Source organism: Cryptotermes secundus, unplaced genomic scaffold (assembly GCF_002891405.2).
Source record: "Cryptotermes secundus unplaced genomic scaffold, Csec_1.0 scaffold979, whole genome shotgun sequence".
In the NCBI taxonomy this organism is placed as follows: Eukaryota; Metazoa; Arthropoda; class Insecta; order Blattodea; family Kalotermitidae; genus Cryptotermes; species Cryptotermes secundus.
The window spans coordinates 666,069-690,971 of NW_019736411.1; the positions used below are offsets into that span (position 1 = coordinate 666,069).

Here is a 24,903-nt window from a genome sequence, read left to right on the forward strand (position 1 = left end):
ATAGATTTAATTCTGAAAATTGCAGGTTTTGTCGCTTTCCTCAAACTTCAACCGATTAGCTATTGTTACGTTGCAATATTCTGCTTATAAAGGAATAGATTTAATTCTGAAAATTGCAGGTTTTGTCGCTTTCCTCAAACTTCAACCCATTAGCTATTTGCGGCCACACCTGTCTCAAAGTTTCTAAAGAAAAGCTAAAATTTGTCCAAGGTTTTGAGCACATGATGAAAGTTTTCTGAAACTTATTTTCAAGCTCTTCTACATGATGCAGCATTACAATTACCACGGTGACGTATAATTTAGGTTCCAAGTCATAAATCATATGCTCGTGTGTTGCAGTTTTCTGTTCTGTGTAAATCGACTAAACTCTGAAAACGGATGTTGCTGCTGAGGTTCTCAGCACAGTGTTATCATCAGGAATATGACATTGTGTAGTAAGGTAGAATTTCACAGGCGTTCCGAAGAATCGTACGGCTTTCATCTTGTAGCTAAACGCTTGAACCTTTTTTATTGCTTAGATTGTTCATTGACCCTGAATATGGAGAAAATACGTTCCTTCGAAACTTCGGTGAAATTTGCCGAAAAATACGGCATTACAGCATACCTTAGTCGGTTTAATTCAGTTGCAGCAATGCTGAATCTGCGAGTCTCTCTATCTATGGCTCTACAGCCCTTTGGACGTTGGCCGCTTTTTCGGTTCCTTAATCCTTTACAAAGTCTATAGCACTCCTTGGACGGGAGATCAGCCCGTCGCAAGACCGCTACCTACACCCAGAACAACACAAACACGGAATAAACTGATATAGACGTTCATGTTTCGAGTGGAATTCGAACCCATGCCCCCAGTGTTCGAGAGGCCGAAGAGATTTATGATATGGGAAAGATCAAAGCCACCCACGCAAGACACGACTACGAGACGTGTTATTATACAGATAGTTACGGCACAAATCGTTCCGTCGCAGTGTGATGTCCGAACGGCGTCGTAATTCCGCCCGATTTCATACACAGCACATAATAAAACGGGGATCACGCAACTTTATATGAGTTAATAACGGATAGGTTTAATATGGCTGTTGAGTGACGCAGAGGAAATACTGATGAGGGGGGGGGATCCTGGCTACATGGGTATCCTAAAGCTGCTACATTAAAACTATCTTTACATTGCGACCAACAAGGAAACTTTCAATATCCTTGGATTATTTTGCTGACTGACGTTAAAATCAGTTCATCTTATAAAAAACTGCAAGACAATCATAGTGGTGTAAGAAGACGACTTTTGTTCTTTATGGTCTATGCAGGCCTACTTTCTGCGATCATCAATTAATGTAATGATATAGATTTTTTTTTTTTCGATTTTGCTACATATAAAATGATTGTGTGGGTAGCCTATATCCCCTTTATTGGCAAAGGTTATGTAGATCTTACTGAGATGCTACTGTTTCTCAGATTGCCTATGATAAGAAACATAATTAACTTATATCATGAAAAGAAAACTGTGAATTTGCTATAAAAGCCGAAAAAATAATAAATCGAAAACTATCATCATTTAATCATTTAACTAAACATATGTACCACTAACATGCGTACTTTACAAAGTAAGGAGGAGCTGTATATGGAAATCTTGTCTATCAGTCTGTAACATTGTACCAGTGCTATCGAAGACCTTAACTAAATTCTGACTTTGAGTCATACTTGCCCTCAATAAAGTTCGCTATTCTTAAGGCCAGACGGGGGTACACAGATGAAAATCAAGGTTACTCCACTGCAAAGGGCGCCGTTGACAATTCTATGGTCTATATTTTACATTTTTCATTACATTCGCAGCTTGATTCACCATATTAATTGACAGCAAAATCTGCTCTGCATACGTCCACAAAAGCAAATTTCTTGTATTCTGTAAGCATTTTCACAAATTCTGTCAAAATTCGATATGGTGCTTTAGTTCTATATTGATATATTAGCTTCTTGATAAGTTCAACTAAATCTTGTATTCTGCTGAAATTCCTTCTATAAAAGGACGCAAATGAGCTTCTTCGATGTATCTATTAGTTCTGTATAAAAATTCATATGTAATACTGCAGACACCAGACACGTCTAGTCGTAAGTCATATTTTGTTAGTTTCAGCATTTCAGAACGTTTCCACGGCATGTGGACTGTCGTCATAATAAATGTGCTACTTACTTGCTGATCTTCTATTATGTAAATTGTAATAATAATGTTAATAATGCCGGCCACGGTAGCTGAGCGGTCTAAGGCATATACTGTCTTCGCTCGCTTCGAAACCGGGATCGTAGGTTCGAATCCCACTCAGGGCTTGGCTGTTTAGTTTGTTTGTGTGTGTGTGTGTGTTTTTTTTTGTGTTTGTGTACAGGTATAGGCCTTGCGACGAGGCTGATCACCCGCCCAAGGAGTCCTACCGAATGTGTAAGATCTAAAAAGAAAACCGAAGTGAACGGAGAAGTTCATGGAGGTAGGCCTAGGCCCGCTGGGGGTGTAGTGCCAAGGGGGAAAAAATTAATAATAATCTTACTAATAATAAATTGTACTAGAGGTATTCGTCCGTAAAATAGGACTGTCCTACACTGTTAAATCTCCGTGTATTACGGTCGTGAGATTCTCAACGGACAGCAATGAAAGAGGTACAACGCAGCTCTTTATATTTAGAAGCTGCAAGCCGTGGATGGATATTGCTGTAAAATTATTCAGGCCCCCAGCGACGTAAGTCAATGTGAAAATAAATTGGATCCTGCGAATGCGTCAGACGTGTAATTACAAAAATCGTCTGCGCCCATCAAGTAAGTGGCGGCATCTCTCGCTCACTAGGGCGATTATCTAGATACGATAATTCAATATACTGTGGAATGCATATTCAAACGAGGAGCAAAATCCATGCAAGCCGTTAAGATAATCTGCATAGAAAGTTGTTCATTGAGTCAAGCAATTTGCATAATCTTCGGCTATTACTCCGTCTCTCGCCATATTACGAAGACGAGGTGCCATCTGTAGGAGAGATGCTGAACTGTGTGCGCACTGCCCTCCCTGCTATACAATCTTGATGGAAAGAAGAGAGAATGGTAGGCAGTAGTAAGTGGTGCTAGACCCGGGTTCTCAACCCGAAAGCGAGCTACAATATTCTGTTAGAAAGTAATTAATTGAATCTTAAATCAGATATTAGAGAAAAATCTTTAATTTCAATACGCAGAACAAGAAGGATCACTAGGTATCATTTCAGAATTCCGAAAAGTGAACCTCAAATATCTTTCCTTCCATTATTGAAATATAAAAATAATAAAATGATGACGATTTAACAAGAAACTCAGCAAAATTACTGTCTTAGGTACATCTTCAACATAGTTCAAATTATATACTCGTATTAACGAAATTTTTCCTACAAATTCATATTTATAGTCAAAAATATTTAATACTTAAACGACGTGTCCTAGATAGTTCTAATAATCGTAAGACTATAAAAGACACAATAATAAAATGGAGTTCAAGAAATTACAACTAATTGGATTAATGGACGACTATCAGCCTAATTGCGAAAACATATCTGAGAATCTTCCTGAAAACAGACAGGAAACTATGTCTGAACTATGTAGGATTCGAGGTTTCAACAGCGGTGACTATGAAGAATTCAGTCTTCTGGGATGTGGCGTCGTGTAGATATCGTATAAACCGAAGTTTCGGAGGAACACGTTTCCTCCATCTACAGGGTAGAAGAAAATAAAAGAAAAATCCGCTAGCGAGGAACCAGCGTGAGCATGTGGCTGCAGTCTTCGACTTTGACTTCAGTTGCAGCGGAGAATAGACACAGTTCTCATCGTTCTGATTTCAGTTAGTTGTTAGATAGCAGTCACCCGGCAACGACGGAAACGAAGGACATATTTGGAATCTGTTACCATGTAAAGGACAGTGACTGGCGAAGACACAAAGCTTAGTGAGTGCTGTAGTGCGAAGCAGCTAAGGTTAAAGCTTATAGTTACGATTAATAAGTGATTGATAAATCCAATTATCTGTACCAATCCAAACTCCGTGTTTAGTCACTAACCAGTGACCCTGCTGTCTCTTTCGACCAACATTAATACAAACCATGAACTGACATCAGCATGCACCCTCAGGCTCGCTGGCGTCGGCTGTGATTTCTTTCATTCCCAAACCGAAATGCTAGAAACAATTTGATTTCGGAACATACTGCGCTTTCTCGTCAAACGAAGAGAACAATTTTCTTTCAGTCCCTGAAGTGCGCCTATGCGCATCTACTTCAAACTGTGTCTCTGATATACAGGTACCTCCGTTTGCATAGGCGATAAACAGTAGTTTTCATTTTTATTACTGAGAACGTACATTATTCGCAAAGAAATGTTTGGTCATGGAGTTTACGTGCCAGCTTACGTGTATTCTTTTAATCGTTTCAGTCCTACTTCAACTGGAAGAGATCCGATATTGTGGGCATTATATGCACAGAGAAAACGTATAGGGAAATTTGTTGTCTCTTTGTACTCTGTTATTCTTCTTCATGTCTTATATTCCTTCTGTTTACTATTTTTTTCTCGTGTATTCAGCCTTCTACTTTTATTTTTTGAAGTTTTTTTCTTTTATTCCACCATTTTCTAATCAAATTGTTTCTAGTCCTTCTGATTATCTTATTCCTATTATTCTTATACTTTTACATCTTACTCTTGTTTAACCTTCTTCTTCTCCTCTTCCTTCTTATATTTCTTCTTCCTCCAAATACTAATTCGCATAACCGTGCGTTCAGAGTGTTAAAAAGGTACGATTACAATGAGCAGAAACGCCTGCTGGTCTGCAGTTTTGATGCGGCGAACTAGATGAAACAGAAACTAAATAACGTACCTACAAAGCCTGTTATTATGCACGATTTTGAGGCAGTTAATTTCAGCCCCGATCCCAGTAACCTAGCGCCTGCATGTAATTTGGCGTGTCGTCGCGCCGAACAAATCTACTTCAAAGCGAAACTAACTTCAGGAATAAAATTCCACACCTCTAAATTAGAGTCAGTTTCAAGAAGGCTTCTGTGTTCTGACTGACGCTTACTGATTCAGGGTGAGCATGTGACAATTCTTCGCCAAGGCACGTCCAAGACGATCCGTCAAGTTATTTGAGGCAATTTCGCTTTTCTGAAACCCGAGTCAGACGCTGGTGGAAGAAGATAAAATTGATGATAAGGCTTACTGGCCACTGGGATGTAACGCCATACAGACTGGTAGATACTGAACAGTGTTTTAGAGAAATGTGTTGGCTTCATCCTTAAAGCACACGAGTAAAATCTGTTAATGGCACTTCAACCGGTAAAGAGGCAAGATACAAAGAATATAAACAAGCACAGTTACCGAATTTCTGGACGTTATCCATCTTCCACTTTTTTTTTATTTCAAACAACGTTTCGGAGACTGGGCTCTACCTCCGTCCTCATGTAAAAAGCATACTCAGTTCCGCCCAATCGATAGAGGTAGTCTCTCTCTCCGGACCAGTCATGACGTGACTGGACAAAGGAGTGGAGCCAGATGCTATCCAATAGGGAATGACCACGTGGCTAATGAAACGACGCAATGAAAATATTCTTTTTGCTGGAAAGGCATCCCGGAAACGAAACTACGAATAATGTTTTGCAGACCCGATACTTAGATTAAGCTATGATCCAAGAGTTCTTAACCGCGTAATAAGGAGAAGAAGTGATTGAAAGGGATTTAATTGCTAAGTGATTAGCAAAATAAATGCTGAACAATCTTTTATTGACCATGTGAAAGGAAGATGAGACGAAAACATTTAGAGGAGATGGACACGTGGATAAAAAATGAGAGATGAAAACCATTTTTGTGCCCATTATGTGGGTCCGTGAATGTCAAGTTCAGTGATTTAACCTTCAACATTCATCGGGATTATATCATGACAACCTAAGTCGTAATTAATCTTTGTTTTGTCACATTTTATACAGAACATACGTTGAAACCCCATCTTCTGATTCATCCCCCTTCACTTAAATTATCATAACTCTTGTATTTATTTCGCTTTATTTAACGTCTTCCATTTTCTCCTACTATTTTCTTTCACTGACTGAAGCCGTCTGAGATATAAATACAAGAAAATTTGCACCTTCTGCGATGCAATGTTCTGTAGTGTAGTGAAAATCGAGCAGCGTTTCGCAGGAACATATCACAGAGATCTTAAAGTTCGTAGGGCCACAATCTTGCATCCAGTTTCATGCTACTTTCTTGCTTGGCTTTCTATTCGGTCCTGAAGATGGAGGTGATATGTTCCTCCTAAAGTCAGTCGACTTTATCTGGACTACACGGCATTCTATCACAGAGGACATTAATTCTTCATAGATATAATTGTGAGAACCTCAAATCCAACGTCTTTGATTTACACACACTTTCCAGTCCACCGTTACACACGCACTAGGATACTCAGTTTTCAAGTTTCCACTAGTCGTCTCCTAGCAACGGATCTCAACACAGAAATTAGCACCTTAAATCAATATGAAGCCTTCATGCCATTTCGTCTTCAATCGCTCTGGAACCTCGGAACTAAAAATTCTTCTGGACTCACTCCTCCAGCTTACAACTGACTCGTAACTGCCCCTGAACGAATTAAAAGTCAAAGTCACATTGCGACTTACGGTCAGTCAGTCAGTGAGTCTTGGTGTCGAGCCCCATTTGGGTTTCATGAGCAGATATTAATTATTACCGTTTGACAGTTACGTTCTTGCTTCTGTGGGACGCCCTCTCTGACGAGAGAACGGGTCTGTCTTTTATATATGTTGCTGGCCTTTGCCAATGCAGTCTTTCTTTGGTCCGAGTCGCTTGGGACTCGCGACCATTATTTACTGTCTCATATTTGAGACTTCCCTTTTCGTCGCCTCCTATGACTCGCAGGGTCACGGTGGAGGTATTCGACCCCGCCCCCCACACGGGGTTGTCTGAACGAATTATCACTCCCTTCTCTTATAAGCACTCTGCACAGACCCCACGGAAAACACTTTCTGTATTGTTGATGATGCCACTGTTCACCGCACGGTCCGATACGCGGAGATGTTTTTTTTACCCAGACGTTGCTTAGAAACGAATTTAATAACCCCGTTGTTCTACTGTTGCTTGGCGAAGACTCCATAGAAAACACAGCCTCCTCTATTATTGCATAACCTAACAAAAGACTGTTTACAAAGAATCTGTCTTCGAGGGAACGTGTTTACCAACATGTTGCCTAGCAATGGGTGTACATGAAACAATACATATATACATGATAAAGACATAGATAAGAACTGACGACAGTGTACATTCTTACACGTGTGTGTATTGAATGTTGCGGTTTTCAGGGACAATCATAACTATGTATATAATCAACTAGTAATAATAACAATTTCATTTTGCATTTATTTTGTAATATTCCTTTGCAATTGCTTAATTTGAAATTCAGCTATATATACAGACATACAGCCTGGATAGCTCAGTCGGTACAGCGATTGACGACAGGATGGAAGGCTGGGGTTCGATTCCCGGCAGGGGCAGGGGTGTCGTCCATTGTTCATAAATGTATGTCTGTCCAGGGCGGACGACACCCCGTGTGAGGTGAAACAAAATGCACCAAAATAACGTGGGTATAATAGAGACTTTAAAGGATTTATCTGGTTTTACCCTGAAAAGAGGACTACAGCGTGTGATTCTAACACGAACTGAGACAGTAGCAGTTTTAAGATAATTTAATACAATATTTGTAACATATCAAGACACCTGAAGATAGCCCTTTGTGGCCGATACATGTACTCTTAAAGTGTATAGTGTTAAACTAAAATTAAAATTAAGCAGTGAATAAACAAGTGTTGCAATATTGACGGACGATAAATACATGGACGTTAAGTTAAACAATTGCAACAGGATGCTGAAATACAGAATTACCTATATACTCATATAAACCACTGTATCTGTCCGTCTGCTCCTCACGCCCACACACGAAACTGGTAATCAGAAAGGAATAAAGAGTTATTCCAGAAAGGAAAACTCGGTGAAATATTGTGGAATGTAGGCGCGTTGCTCGGCAACTACCGGGAAATAAGTAACTATATAACGTCCGTTGCCAAGTAACGGCCCTAAATAGTAACAGAGGAGTGCTATTTTCTGCGTGGTACTTGCTGATGATTGTGCACGCAACAGTGGAATACGTAATGCCGCAGAAAAGCAACAATTGCATTGTAACAGAGGAATGACGTTTTCTTCGCGGTCCATGCCGGGATGTTATAAGCAAGAACGTTAGTTAGTTAACGAGTGGAGTTAGTGAAGAGAGTTGGTTGGTGAGCGAGTGAGTGAGTTAGAGGACTGCTGGGATTCAATTGTTGTGAGCTGTTGGTATTAGAAGGTGGTGGGGCAGTTCGGGAACCCACAGGAAGGGGAACGTCCGCCGTTGGAAGCCGCTACCAGACAGCGACTGGTGAAGACACAGCGGGTCGAGAAGATTTCAGTGTGCTCTAGTGTGGGAATTTGTGAAACGGTTACGATTACTTTTAGTCGCGATCTGTAAGAGCCCAATATACCCGATTATCAATCAAAACCCATTTCATGAACATTTAATCACGTGACAATATTAATTATGCTGTTACGTACATGACTCCGATTCCAAGACGATTTCCTCCCAAATTCACTCCCCGTTATAAAAAGAAATGTGACTACAACAACAGCGAGTACTGTTATGATCTTTAAACAAACATTCTGGCCGCGCCACAGCCCAGATGGCTAGTAGCCGGCTTTCCACCTCGGCGGCTACTGTTCAATCCCACGTCAGATTATGCGGAATTTGTGGTGCACTAAGTGGGAGTTATTGCTCAAGCGGTTAGTCGCTGTCTTCCCACCGCGGCGGCCCGTGTTCGATCAAGTGGGATTTGTGGTGGACAAAGTGGAGCTGGGGCAGGTTCTCTCCGAGTACTTCGGTTTCCCCTGCCAATCTTCATTCCACCAATTGCTCCACAACCACCCTCACCTATCATCTGGGGCTGGTACAATAGGCCAGTAGTGGCCGCAGTACAAGGGACTTAGTCCCACCCCACTAGCATTAAAAAAGTGGCAGGTTTCCTCTGAGCACACTGGTATCCCCTGCCAATTTTCATTCCAACAAACGCTCTATACCCATCTATTATGGGGGGATGGTACAATAGGCCAATTAGTCTCCGACGTACAAAGTGAACTGAATCTCACTCCAACTCACGAAATTTGAAAAACATTTAAATTAATATCAACTCTTTAAACTGATATATGGTAGGGCAGTATGGTCATGAAAAACATAATATTATTAAATTTCACCATATGAGATTGTGGAGCACTCGGAGTGAAGATTAATTCAATAGGTATGTTAGTAATCAGACTGTCGAGCAATTTAATATTGTATCATTTTACTATGTAATGTGGCCATCGGAATTTCGAAACACCTCCTAAGATGGAGAAATATATAAAGAAGTTTTCGACATTCCAGTGTTACTTTATTGTGATGGAAAATTTTAATCGCCATCAGCCGGTCTGGTCTGAGCAACATTCGGAAAGAGAAAGCAAAGAAGTGTATTTGTTGATTAATTTGGATTTTGTTGGTCTGAAGTTTTTCTTGCAACTTCTTTACTAATCAGTAATTCTCTCTTGGGCCGGTAGATGCTCTCAGACTACGGGCCATCCTTTTACTGAGAGGCCAGCTTCCCGTGGGGAACCCTTCTTTCACATCTCCCTATTCTCCCAGTTCAAGCGAGTCAGAGAACATCGACAACTTTGTTACGCGTGGTATGGGGGAGGGGGGGTGTTGTCTGAACATCTCCCTCGGGGAGAACTCATGAAACACCCCCTTAACAAAAGAGCCAGCCTGCTCGATCATGAGGGTTTTCTTTTTTCTTTCTGGCTCTTGGATTCTGTTGAACGTTGAACGGGTGGGCAAACCGAAGCTGCAGACTGAGTTTGCAAGAAGAACATGGTTAAACTCTCAGTACAATGATGCTGACAAATCTCGCAAGCAACCGCCAGATGTCAGTCTTCACACGGATCCTGCATAATACCCTCACTCAAACTCTTTTCGTCTCTTCTACTGAAAGATGAATGGGAATTCAATGTTCAATGAGTCACAGTCTTTGTATATTTTGTTAGTTTCTTTTTAGAAATAGAGCATCTATACATGGAAGATCGATGGCTCGGTCGATCTCATCAATCCCGTCTTGTGGCATAAAAATGCCTTAATGTGGGGCTTACACTTGGAGAATCTTAAAGCATCAAAATTCCGTTCTTAATATTGAAAGAAATTTTGTTTTATATATATATATTTAAACTGTCGCATTTCAGTAAATTATGATAGAGCTATAAACCGTTGACAAGATATGAAGCGATATTTTGAAAACTATCTTTATATCTGTCTCCAGTGCAAGTAACCACCACAATTTCCATCGTCGGGGATAATAACGACGTCTGTTTCAATATTCCAAGTGTAGACCCCATAGTTTTACTCCCGAGCATGGAAGAAGAGATATTATTGTTTTGTTTTTATATCTATTTCTCCACTGCTGAGTGGGAAGCAAACAGGAGTCAAGAAATGATTATCATGGTCTCTTTATCTAAATGCACGGTCGCATACTAATCGGAGTTCATTCAGCCATGCTGGTTTTAGGCGTCTGATAAAGAAACTCCTTGTAGAACTTGAATTAGGGTTCAGGAATGAGATACAAGGAATTGGAGTTCACTAAGCTGCCGCTAGACCTGTAGGCCGCGCCATAGCTCAAGCGGTTAGTCACTGGCTTCCCACCGCGGCGGCCCGGGTTCGATCCCGGGGTCTGGTCAAGTGGAATTTGTGGTGTACAAAGTGACGTTTGGGCGGGTTTTCTCCGAGTACTTCGGTTTCCCCTGCCAATCTTCATTCCACTAAATTCTCCATCGTCATAATCACCCGCGACAGGTTACAGTAGGCCAATCAGTGGCCGCAGTGCCGAGTGGACGCAGTTGGACTCCACCCCCCACTAAGAGAATTAAAGAAAAAAGCTGTCTCTAACTTCATAAGATGACGAAGGCGGCATGCTTCATTTTGAAAGTATATTTAGAACCTTCTTCTGCAACGTACTTCCATATTGTTATTCTTGCAAAGTAGCAGTATCATAAGTAGAAACAAGGGTATTTTATCCTGATATTGCATCTAAACTATCTCTGAGGATGTGCCATCACCAGACAGTGACACATCCTTACATCATCACTGTGATGCTACTAGGCTCTATTTCCAATAAGTACTGGGAATCATAATTGACGTACTGAATATCTCGTTCAACAGAAAGAAGTTATTTTTCGTAATATTGCTTTCGAGATACATGACGTTTTTTTAGGCAAACTTCACTTCATTTAATTGAAAATTCACTTAAAAATAAGAAGTACCACACATCTCCGGTAGATGGTAGACGTGAATTGCCTATCCAAAGCCCCGGGAATTCGACATAGGCTATCGATTTCTTCAGTCGTCTAGTGTAACTCTTATGAATTGGAGCAGAAAGATGTCCACTTGTTAAATATGAAGAGCGTCTCAAATTATCAAAATGAATTAAGGTTAGTCTGGTACTCAAGAACCTGTTGTTTTCGGGTATAATAATGGTTAAACTGGCTTTTATACAAGTGCAATAACCATACCCAACAACGTGTATTTAAAACAACTCACACAGGAACCTGTTACCCACTGAAAGATGAACAGGAAATTAACAGGTGGTTCTCGAAATTACTTCGAAACTAACCTAAAATGTTCAGATCATAATATAACCGTTATATATGTCTACCATCCCTGTACTGAGCTGGAGGGACTAGAGTACCTCTCAAAACAGTCGGCTTCCTGGCCAAGATTCGAAGCAGAATCCTCCTGAATAAAAGTCATCAGCATTGTCGCCTGTGTCAACTTGACTGGGTGTCATTTCTCGGTTACAATTTGTTTCTCTCCTCTTGCTCCCACTTTGGAGCATAGGGCTGATTTGTTTCATTCATCACTTGTACAGACCGTAGAATTCCTTCGACGGGTTATCAGCACGTCGCAAGGTCTCTACCCAAACACATAACACAGAATAAACGCATACACATACAAAACATCCATGCCTCGTGTGGGAATCGAACCCACGATTCCGGTTTCCGAGCGAGCGAAAACAGTTCATGCCTTAGACCGCTCGGCTACCGTGACCGGCTCTCAGTTACATACGACTTAATTATAACACGAAAACATTCAAATCTATATCCGGTCATATGAGTCACTAATACTTATTATTAATTACATGTATGTAGACGCAACGAAAATGTAAGCGAAACGGACGGGAAGCAAAATCGGAACTAGTTTACCATTCATTGAAATTAACTGCTATGGAAGAGTTAATGCAGTCTAGTGTAAAAATAACTTAACGGTAATATCGCCCTTGCCTTTAAGCAAGCACCAAGCCAGCAAGTTGCATGTGGGAATTGAAGAATAGCTCCACGCATACTTAACTTAGGCAATAAACAGAGTTGAATGGTCAGCTTCACTCCCTGGCCACTTTACATAAGTTGGAAGGACGCCCGGTACTCACTGGATTGGCGCAAGTGCCATCCTGACAATGTGCAAAAATCTGAAATCTCCTGGCTCTGCCGGGAATAGTTTCCAGCTTCCTGTATCATCCAGCCTAATCACTACACCGACTGAGTTCCATTTAACAGTGATAAACCATGAAAAACTTTCATTTGTTTTTTTATTTAGCATTGCACGTCATAACTTCATTACGAATTAATATTATTTCTCCCAGCAGTATTTAGCAGCAACATAAGCTCCTGCTCTGTTTCTTGCTTGATTACGTCAAAACTGCGTTCGCCAATAAAGAAACGTGTAGCTTTACCGAGGTTGGAGAGTCGAAATCCCCCCCCCCTTTTTTTTTCGTCTTATTGATTGGCGCTGCGTGTCTCATAGTAGTGCAATCTTTCAGCAACTTGTAGAACTACGTTGGTCTCTTTGCAGAACATCGTGTAGTTAATGTCCTAGCCACGAGATGGCAGCTTAATGCACAGTGTAATTATCATACAGACAAGTTTTTTCTTGCATTTTGACTTCAGATGTTAATTTTATGTTGTCACTCACCGATACGAAAATGAATTACAGTTTAGTTCTTTGTCACCCGAATGACATCAATAAGGAATATTGTTCTGGGCAAAATTCTCTACGAAATGAAGTGAAATAAGAATGTTGGGCATTTTGGTTTCTGAAATATATACAGACCCAAAAGACTCATATTACTATAGATCTATTGCAATAATTTATTTTGAAAATATCTGCAGATATGTTCGTAACAACTTTAGGAAACTTGCTTCACTTACACATCGTTTTGCAATAATTCGATATGTTAGTTATTTACCTACAGAACTGGACACTGTGGAAAATAATTATGAGATAAAATAATTTCGAAGATTGGTGTAAGTGAAAATAACATCATGAATCTCATAAACGACAAACTCTTTACAATAACTGAGTTTTTGGAAATTATACACAGCACCGTTTTTGGTTAAAACACAACATTTTGTAGACTGGGTTCTATCTCCATCTTGAGGTAAACGTCTACTCAGTTGGGAATCGTTTAAATGTCAGAATCCTTTTCAAAACTAAACACACACTAATTTTTGTGCTTTGTGACTGTGGTGTTTTAGTATTCTCATGCGTTCTCCCAAGATATTACCTATCGGTCAGTATATTAACCTTTCCGTGTCAACAGTTCTTGATTTCATTTTCGAACTACAGAGAATTGACGAAAGAAGCTCATACACAGGAATATGGAGGAAGTTAAAGGGGCACAAGTGGCTTCTATAATCACAGATGTACAATACGTCTGTATGTCTAAGTTTAAAATTTAGTTCTGACATCAATATTTAAATTTTAACAATCATGTATAAGGCTAATTCAATATTCAAATTCACTTTTTGCAAACACTGACAGGTTTTGACGAAACGACGTATGCAGAAGATGTCTGAGCGAAAATAATTCAACCAATGCATCTAGTTGAGGATTATTCTACTGTGAGATTATTTCTGGGCTAAGATGAAACACTAATTTTGTGTTATGAAAGGACAATGCAGTGTTTTCCGCCTATCCCCATGAAGCAGCAGCAACTGTGACGGGAGAGATTCATGTTGTGACTGGCGCTGGGTTTCGTTTCTCTAGGAAATGGTGAAGTTATGTGAATACTATATGAACCCTGACTTTGGTGGGTACAAGCAGAGGAAATTCAGAACAAAGTTTCCCGATTTCGAGTTCGGCAGAGGAACATCATTCACAATCTTGTCAGAGAAAATAAAATAGCTTGTTAATAGACAGAAAACCAAAATATCAGTACTGAGTAAAACGCGAAGGAAAGTTAGATCAAATAAGAGCTCGGCTTGAAAAATCACCTCATCAATTCTGCAAGGGAAAGGTACTTTAAATAAGTACAAAATTTATTTATTATTTTATTGTGCAGCAAATTCTTCACAAATCATGTTAACAAATTCAGCGATTGGCCTTTGTTTCCCTTCTAAAATAATTCCGTTGTTCATAGCTCCAATGATTTTTTCCCCTTAACAATATCCCATTTGAGGATTCATCAGGATTGACATATTCCGTTAAAGAAAAATATTCCTTTTCAGCAGGCGTATAATCATTTCTTACTAAAATGACGAAATCCTTCGGAGAAGCCAACAATTGTACAGCAAACCAATGGGTCACCTCATTTCTACTGCAGATTTGTGTCAAAAGATGCCACAAAACTGACGCGACAGCATTATCATACTCTCCAAACTTTTGCTGTAGAATTGTTTCGGCCTTTGCAAGAGGCTTCTCATTCTCTGTTAATGCTTCATCATGGAGAGAGTTCTAATTTCATCGAAACTATTTTAAAAGGCAAAATGACATAGGATCTTGCAGACAATCTTACATAGTTAATGCGCTAAAATTTTCTTTTGCTGTCCGTGCGATTTTGGCACATTCCATCGATGTGAAGTTGCCGAGTAAAGCGTGTAAATATTCTAACAAAATCAGAAAGACTTCGTAGTGCCTTGGTAAGATCTCGTTGCTCTATTTAAATAATGACTTTGAATTAGAATGTAGAGATCTGAGAGTCATTCATTTTTTATTCTTGCTTGCAAGCCTGAGTGTTCGCCAGGCAGCGTTATCGGATTTCCTACTTCTGAAGTCATTAATAATTAATCCCAGCGCTTCTATCACTTCTGAGACAATTTGCACTGGATGTTCAGAGACATCGGACTCTACAGACATGAAAGAGAGGAAGGGTCACTGATTTCTTCATTTTTTTCGATTTTCTTACAATAATTCTAAACTCTTCCAGGTAATTTATATCTGGAGTCTAGTCTACAATTATATAAAATCCCTTAGCATATTCACTTGACTACCAAATGATGTCTCGGAGATGATCAGGCGTGATAACAAGAAATTCAATATATGTTGAGATAAATAGGTAATTGTATTAGAACCACAATGATGATAATATTCCTGAGGGCGTCTGAGAAAATCATCTGTCAGTAAGTTTCTATGACACATTATATAAAACAAATAGGCACAAGGGAAATTCTGAATGAGAGAAAGAAGAAAAACATCCAGTTCCTTCACTCATTGCGTTTCAGACTGGGATCCGTACCGGTCTGTCGGTTTGTGGTATCACACGAAGGGACTAAGCTCTAAACACACGAAATGTGAACAATAATCGGTTTCATTCCTCAGATTACAGAGAACTGTAGGACTGTGATCTCACGAAATATGTAATAATGTTCCTTACAAAATATTGCAAGATTACATATATCAAACAAAGACATTAGGGTTAGAAATCAGTTGCTTTAACATTGCATAATTATGTAAGATTGAGGTAATGGGACCATCGACGTTATGATACGACAGACCGTAAAAGAAATAAAAATAAAATTATAACAGATCCTTGCGATCATCCGGTATCAAGAAACGTATGTGAAATTTGTATTCTAGGCTTTTATTAGAATATTAAGCGACTTTCCAAACTCTAACACAATCTTTGATCTAGAAAATGTTAAAAAATAAGGTGAACTATTCTGAAAATCCAGGCTTTAAAATAACATTACCGTTGACGTCCCAAGGCCTCTACTTACACACTGGACAACACAGACACAGAATAAACGTACACAGACATCCACGCTTTGAGCGGGATTCGAACCCATGATCTCGGCGTTCGAGCGATCGAAGACAGTTCATGACTTCGCGTGGCCACTGTGATGGGCGCTGACTGCCAATTGGGCATGATTTGCGTACCAAACGAATAACTGCCTTTCATTAAATTAACGAATATTCTTAAAACTAACCATTAGGCATATGTACCTGTTTACTGAAAGTAATGGAATATTGATTTTAAAAGAATATTTGCTGAAAATTCTCCTTCATAACTGTGTATGAGAACTAAGACTGCAAGCTGGATTTTCAAAATTACAGCACTATTCCCTACAAAACTGCATTATACTGCGTAGTAACTTGACTGTCTTCTCCTTACCTGAAATCGGTTCACCATCACCCACAAGCCCCACAAGAGCTGAAGCTAGACAAACATGACCGCACATGACTCATCCCGAACCACTATTCCAGACGCAGAGTCCAGCAGTCTGATCGGTTTTATATTACACAGCACTTCACCTATGTTGCAATGGCTTTATAAACACAGCTGTTGTCTTACACATCAAAGATATCACTTCATGTTCTTATCAAAACTGAATTCAAGTCACTTTGATCAGAAAACTTGCACTAACAAACAAATTAAAACTTCCTACCAGTACCGTCCTTACACGCACTGAAGGAACTACGGCCTTACAACATAATGCTATTGGCTGGCAACATAGCCAGCATAACGTCACGGATTTCATCATGCTTTCATCATTTGCAGTGTTCAGATGTCGCTGCAAAATGTCCGCAACCACTGCCGAGAGCTCCGTAGGTAAAAAAGCTATCTACTATCCACTATAATGGTCTACGCATACCAGGTCTCCGGAATGCTGATTTCACAGAACAATTTTGTCACCCTGGTCTCTTGTACTGCAACGGTTCTTACTCCGTTTTTAGTAATGCGTCTTACTAATATCAATTCACTCATTATCAGGAGAAAGTTTCTCAGCAGTGCACATTTCGTTTATATCAATCCAATAAAACAGGCATGTCCAACTTCAAACAGACTCTGATCGACTTTTTAGTGTCAAAACTGCCAGTGATCTACGACCTCGCTTTAAGCAAAAATATTGGTAAAGATAACATGACACATGATGTTTGTCGTAAAAGCAACATACGTACATTGAAAGTACAGACTTACCTTATTCGTTAGTGAGACACCTGGGTCTGCATTTCATCCACCAGCTGTTGGAAGTTCATGTGAATACTGGTTGAGGGCCAATTTCATTCAGTCCTGGAGACGTTCATGTGTCATGTTGGAACGTTGTTTACTCTTTGTCATTTTTATGTAAGAAAACGCAGATTCACACAAATAAGTTGAACCGAAAAGGGAGTGTACAATTTCTTTGCATCTTTTTAAGTTTGGAAATTTGTGTCTAGGCACTAACTTCCAAAACGATACTTGTCCAACACGAGTCTTCAGAAAAATATTATTTTTAAAGGTTAATATCTCATTTTCAAGAGATGCCTTGCTCAATGGGTAATTTCCTTATAAGCCTATGAGATCGAACAAAAATCGTCCCACGATCGACCGGTAAATCGTGATCGACGAGTTGGACATGCCTGCAATATAACAATACTGAAATGCAATGAAAAATCTGTTTCCATCAGATATATTTGTATTAAACGTCATGAATCTGTTCAGCATTTGCACTTGAAAGCTACTTAAAACATAGTTTTCAGTTTTATTATGACGTTATAAATTTTGTATAGCAAACAATAATGCTGAGGTTTCCACATATTATTAATTTCAGTAATATGATGGAACTCAAGAGGCTGAAACACAATCTTGTTAGTAAGATAAATATTGAAAGCAATGAAATAATTGTAGAAGTATAACGAACCTTATGAATCTGCTTTAATATGTGTAGAGTTTCACATTGTCAAGTTAGGAGTGACTCTAGATGGGATTTTGGACGGAATATTGGATTTATTGACCACTTCCTGTTCGTAATTACACATGACTATAGCAGTCTCACGGAATTACACAATCAAAATATCACTGTAACTACAGCACACAAAAAGTCTTTTCTGTCTTAACTAGAATTTTCCTGGTAAAAGATTTTAACACTGTCCGCCTACGTCCTTAATTTCCGAAATCTTCCTCCAACCAAGTTTTCTCTTCACATATTGAACAAGCTCAAAGTCAGAGTCAAAGTTATTTTCCGACTTGTGGTTTACCTCCAATCAGTTTGTCTTGGCGCCAAGCCCAGTGAGACTCACTACCAGAATTTTTTTTTTCAACTGAAATCTTGGCGTCATAGTAGCATAGTAACTTCCTCTCTAACGAGAAGATGGGTTTGTCACTTATGAATATGTTTGACCTTTCTTCAAGTGTGCGTATCACACATGTAAAATGTTTCTGAAAATTCTTCCTTTGCACTATAAATATTTACGATGACCACACAACACAAATAGAATTGTATTACTCGCAGAATGTCTGATTTTCGGAGTATGAAGTCAGAAAGCGATATTTTATAAAGGCTATAAATTTTAAAGGATTTTCCGCATTTAACATATTCATATGAATTTTATAATATTTTATGTTCAGAAATCATCCTCTAAAGAATGACATATACAAGAAGACATTGTATGCTGCTCTAAGCATTCTAGATCTCGGCACTGCATGCGAATGAGTGGTCAGTTTCACCCTCCGGCTGCTTGACTCTATTTACAAGTTCCTACACTTTACCTAAATGTAAAGAGAAGAAGAAAAATAATGCAAAACTACAAGCTTAATGTGACGTAAAATGTGTTACAATTCTGTACCTTCAGAATAGGAAGCAAGGGTTCAAATCCATGTGACAATTTGGGAAATTCTATTTTACGCATAAAAGTAAGACAAAATAGTTACTGGAATAACAAGATTTCTTGCATGTGCTCTTATCTTCTTTTCATCATGAACCCGAATTTTATTTGTTGTCATTATACATATACTCACATGTTTATATTACTGTATAATTTCAGAACATATGCACTTGGATTAACTTCATTACAAGAAAGCAGTATTCTGGGATGTGACACCGTGTAGATGTGGTGTTAACCGACGTTTCGGAGGATCGTATCGCCTCCATGTTCAGCGTAGAAGGAAAAATAAGAAAGTCCGCAAGCGAAGAGACCGTGAGAACCAGTGCAAGCAGACTGGTGTTGGAAATATACACAGCTATGTGAGATCAGTGAAGGGGGGGGCAAGTCTACATGGGAAATCAGTGGAGGGGGAGGGGAAAAGGGGCTCGGACAGAAGCAGGGTTTTGTCTACCCTGAAGATGGAGATGATACTTTCCCCCGAAACGTCGGTTAACACCACATCTACACGGCGCCACATTCCATAAGACTGCTTTCTTCATAGTCACCGCCGTGAAAACCTCAAATCTTACAACTTCATTATAAGTTTGATTATTTTTCATGACTTTAGACTAGACTTTCCTCAACCTGATCATTTTGGAATTTTCTGAATGGAGGCGTTACAGAAGACAGAAAAAAAAGTACTCTCGTTTTTGTGAATTATATTATGAATAGCAGAATTACTGGGGTAATTATTACCTAGAATTCCGGACGATAGAAAAAGTCCAAATTCCCAGTAATTCTGTGTGTCATCCACCATGGTCAGAACCCTTTAAAATCTATATTATGAATGTATGATACAAATAGCTCATAGTGCTGTTTCGTATGTATTTCATCTGCATATACAGTATGTACTAACTATATTTAGAATTAAAATTGTATATATGCTACTTCAGCATATATTAAATAAATCAAAATTAAAATATGAGTATAAATTTAACTGTAAAATTCCCAATTAGAATATCATCGATAATAATTGACCTAGAACGACGAAAGACCTTTTACCTCAAGATTTAACTGATGAAAGTAATTAAACAGTTAAGGGAAAATTTCTTCCGACTTATATAGAGTGCGAGAAAGGAGCCCATCAATTTTCTGAAGTATAGAAAACAGTGAAATTTTAATTTTAAATTTTAATCTATTGTTACAAAATGAGTGAAAATTGAATGGCGTTTTATTACACATACATATTATTCGGTTCTCTTTATTTCATTTTGAACTGCACATCACTAAGATGTTGCTTGTTGCGTACACGCACTTGCAACCTTGTTCACAGGTTTCCCAGTGCTCGCCTCAACATGTTTTCTGGTATCGCTGAAATTTGCTTCCAGATTGCCAGCTTGAAATCATCGTTGGTTCGTGGTCGAATGGTGTACACTTTCGCTTTGGGTTGCGTCCAAAGGAAATAATCACCGGCAGGGAGATCAGGCAGAAGGGCAGGCAATGGAGGCTCGCTGCGCAGTGAAGTAACGCACTCCGGAAATATTTCCTGAACGAGCCCCACGGATGCTCTCACTGTATGGGCAGTTGCACGATTTTGCTGGAACACATGGTCGAGAGTTGAGTTTCACTGCTACTCAGTTCTTGTGTGAGGAAGTCCCGTAACATTTCAGCATAACGAGCAGATGTGACTGTAACTGCACGTCCCATAAGGGCCTGTGACTCCGAAGTGTGCCACCCCACACCATGTGATCACACGTGCACTGTGAAGAGGCCGTTGATGGAGCCGCTGTGGGTTTTCCTCTGCTCAACAGCGAAATTTCTGTTTGTGGACATAGCCAGATGAGAGGAAGTGTGCTTCACGTGTCATAAGGATAAATAACACCGCCGAACGAAATTCCGATTAAACTCTCAGCTACCGTGCCACGGTTTGCCATGTCACGTTCGGTTAACCCTTGCACCGCCACCATTTTGTACGGATGGGAGTTCAGATCCATATCTAGAATTTTCCTCACGCTGCGAGCGGATATTCCTACAGCAAAAGAACGCCTCGGACTCCATATGAATAACTGCCTCACAGCCTCAGTGTTATGTGGCAATGTACACTGCCTGCGGAAGCACTCGTTCTGAAGTTTTATACCTATATAATTGTATGGCATTGCGGCCAGGAACTTTTCCGTGACCAGCAACGTTGAAGCGCCTGCGAAACATTCGCCGCGTTAACAACAGAGTCAACATTTTTGAAAACATTTCAACAATAAGCGCACACTGCTGCACGCTCCACTGCTCCATGGCTACAGTAACGCCATTAGTGAAGGTAACAAATGGCGGCTCTTGCTATAAGATTCTCAAGGGCTGCCAACATAACGCTTTTAAATATCGACAGGTTCTATTCCTTATGCTTATTTAATATAAATAAAAAAAGAATAACATCAGATGAGAAGTGGTATTCCAAATGTTATGGTGAAATCAATTTTTGAAACAATTCCTTCTTAAACTTTGGCTCACATTTTAAATTTATGAAACAATTAAATCATAAAAGTAAATATACAACAGTTCAATAAGACACTCTTTTAGTAAGGGTATGTGTATTATGCAGATGTTTGAATTGTATATGTATGTATGTATGTGCATGTGTATAAGGGGTGGGCCATAAAATCCGACCCTAGCACTGCCTCCTTCAATGATCTATTGTCCTTCCCCTTTGGATTAAGCTGACCACTCACGTCCAGCTAGTGTCGAGGTCAAGAAAATGTGGGCCTCTACATCCACTCCACCATATGCCTTCATGGTGAAGTGCTTAGTAAGTTAAGCACAGGGACAACTTTACCTTACCTTATACACATACACACACACACACACACTCGGAGAGATTTTGAATTTAAACTGTTAATTCTGCAGCAGGTCATAATGTATGTTGTACTGAACATATTATTATAGCAATTACGTCCAAAAATAAATAGACAGTTAAGAATTAATCCAATTAATCGTGTAGAATTTTGATACATCCCGTTTTAGATACAGCGTTGTCTGCATTCCTATACAAGTGTTTCGATGCATTCACACGCCCTGTCCGTTTCTTGTTGCTGTTTTGGAGAAACGTGTACCATATATTTTCGTAGCGCATAACCACAAAGCTAAGCCATGATACTAATCTTTCTTTTACTAATGCTTGCTTTGTGGAGAAGGTTGCTTGAAACAAATTTGTTTATCTGTTGGCAGATTTTACTATGCAAAAATTTATGTTGACAAAGAGTGCGTTTTTAGTGAGTTCTTACAATAAAGAGCTTGCAGAGGCAAGATTGTCCTACCCTCACTTGCTAGCAAGGATTCTTGAAGGGCTAATTACAAGATGTACTATTTCTAAATTTCTTTGATAAAATAGTTTCATTGCTTTATTTTTTCAGTTTAAGAAATTACATGCTAGTTTATTTTCTTGTAATTTCATATACTCGAGTCCATTTCCCACCCAGTGCCACAATTTAATTAATCGAATCTTATGCAATCCATAATAAGCATTTTGTCCTTGTAATGCCAAGAATAATATTTCATTCCGTGAATGGCCTTATCGGTGGGCTCTACAGTTCATATAACAAGAACAGTTGTGAATTAAAAAGAAAAATGTGCTAACCTATATGATGTCATAGTCGATTTATTTTATTCTAGTCCGTAATTTCTTCTTCCGAATGAAAATATATTTCGGATGAAATTCGGTTACGCAGGCAGCATGGTCTTGACCGTCACAGGGATTCACAGCGGTGTAAATCACTCACTCTCACTCACACACATGGAGCTGAGCCCTTCTCCAGGAACCGTCAATTGTACAGCTACTCAAGAACTTCCAAGCATCTTATGGAACCCGAAGGTTCTTTGCCGTCGTCACAAGAGCCTCCACTGGTCCCTATCCTGAGCCCGGCAGATCCAGNTTTATATGTGTATATACGTAACATCGGATAATAAGACAAACTGAATCCATTGTAATCAGCAGTTAATTTAATACCCAAATAATAATATGCCTTCCTGCCATCTCTCTTAAGACTTTATTCCTGAAGTACCTAGTTCAAATCTGTGCCCAATACCGAATATCCTGAGAGATTACTTTCGTAGGTTTCTTCAGAACTTCCAGGTGAGAGCCTGAATAGTGATTTGAAATACGCGTTGAAAATTTCATGGGTTCGGATTGTTTGAAAGATTTTCTAAGATAAAGAGGGGCGATCCTGTTACATTTGTGTTTCATGTTGCCGGTCCATGGAACAGAAAACTAAGGACTCTTGCTTTCGAGGAAGCCATTATATTCCCGATATTTTAGTAGATGACTGATTTACTGGTTGATTGAAATTCAAGTAAATTTTTAATAGTTTGGATGACCAGAAAAACATTTAAACATACATATTGAGAGGAGGTAAAATAATAATAATAATAATTATAATGTAAATGTGCTCACAGCTTCCACACATATTCCTAGCACTTTGACACTTTGACTTACTATTCGAGTACACGACCACTTTATAGAGCTTAAAAGCCGACTAGGATATTTATTTCTGTACTATCTTTACAGTTCTTTCTATTGTTACCACTATTCTCATTGTTACTGTGGTTAATATGATGACTGCTACTGGTTAACGTGCTTACCGCAATTCGCTAGTGGAGCCGGTCTTGCTTCCACCTCACAAGTTGGTGTGACCGACAGAATAATATTGCTGTTTATAATGAATTGAATCTCCAGACTAGGATTGACCTTCAGTAACATAAACAATCAAATTTCGTCAAAATTGTTGTTGTTTCTGAGTTGAAATATACACACAGACATAATTACCCTTATGGGCGTCACTTTCTTGCATGTTGTGCATAGAACGCATAATAACCTATGACGCATGAAACGCTGTGCTCTTAGAAACATTAATAACAAAGGCAACTGCAGTAAGAGACATTGATTCCAGAATATGTTGAAAATAAGTTTAAATTATAAAATTTTAATTTATCTTGCGAAATAAAAAATTCAAAGTGATATCCAATAATGGCTACAAATATTCACCGAGGAACCGCATTCCTCAGTCCACTATAACTGACTCCCACGTATAGAGTTTTTCTATTAACTTTCCTATAAAATCTGGGGTACCACAAGGCAGTGTAGTAGGACCATTTTTATACCTTCTCTATACGGCGAACCCACCAACCGATGAAAACACCACCACAGGAACCTTTGCAGATGATACAGTCATCCTAGTAACCCATGCAGATCCAGCAAAGGTCACCAGTATCCTACAAAACCACTTTAACCAAATACAAGTATGGCTACACAAAAGGAAAATTAAAATAAACGAGACTAAATCTGTCCAAGTGAACTTCACGCTTAGGCGAGAGCGTAAGTAAGTACAGTAAGACTGTATAATAACAATATCCCACAGTCTCCAAGCGTTAAATATCTCGGAATCCATATGGATAGTAGACTCACTTGGAAAGACCACGTAATCAAAAAACGCAAACAGATAGACCTAAAAACCAAGGAGCTAAACTGGTTAATTGGAAGAAAATCCAACCTAACCATAGAAAAGAAAGTCCTTCTTTATAAGACAATAATGAAACCAATCTGGGCTTACGGAATTGAGCTCTGGGGTTGTGCCAGCAAATCAAATATATCAATAATCCAGAGAAGCCAATCAAAAATACTTCAAATTTTAACAAATGCACCCTGGTATGTAAGCAACCAAACATTACATACAGGCCTAAATATACCATACATCAAGGACATCATCAGAGAAAGAAGTACCTCACACCACAACAAATTAGCAAATCACCCAAACGACATCCTACAGCCACTCGTTGAACCGCAGCACAGTCGAAGACTCCGAAGACACTGGCCAGCTGACCTAAAAGAAAACTAATGAGGAACCTCCCACTGGGGAAGGGACTCACCACGTCATTAA

General features: G+C 39.2%; 1 long non-coding RNA gene across 1 annotated transcript in view; it reads right to left on the minus strand.

Annotated features, from left to right (window-relative positions):
- LOC117282746 overlaps positions 1-16,856 on the minus strand; it is a 538,891-nt gene extending 522,035 nt beyond the window's left edge. The window contains exon 1 of the long non-coding RNA XR_004513604.1: positions 16,527-16,856. This is a non-coding gene — a long non-coding RNA (uncharacterized LOC117282746). The remainder of the gene's footprint in view (positions 1-16,526) is intronic.
- Positions 16,857-24,903: the final 8,047 nt, after the last annotated feature.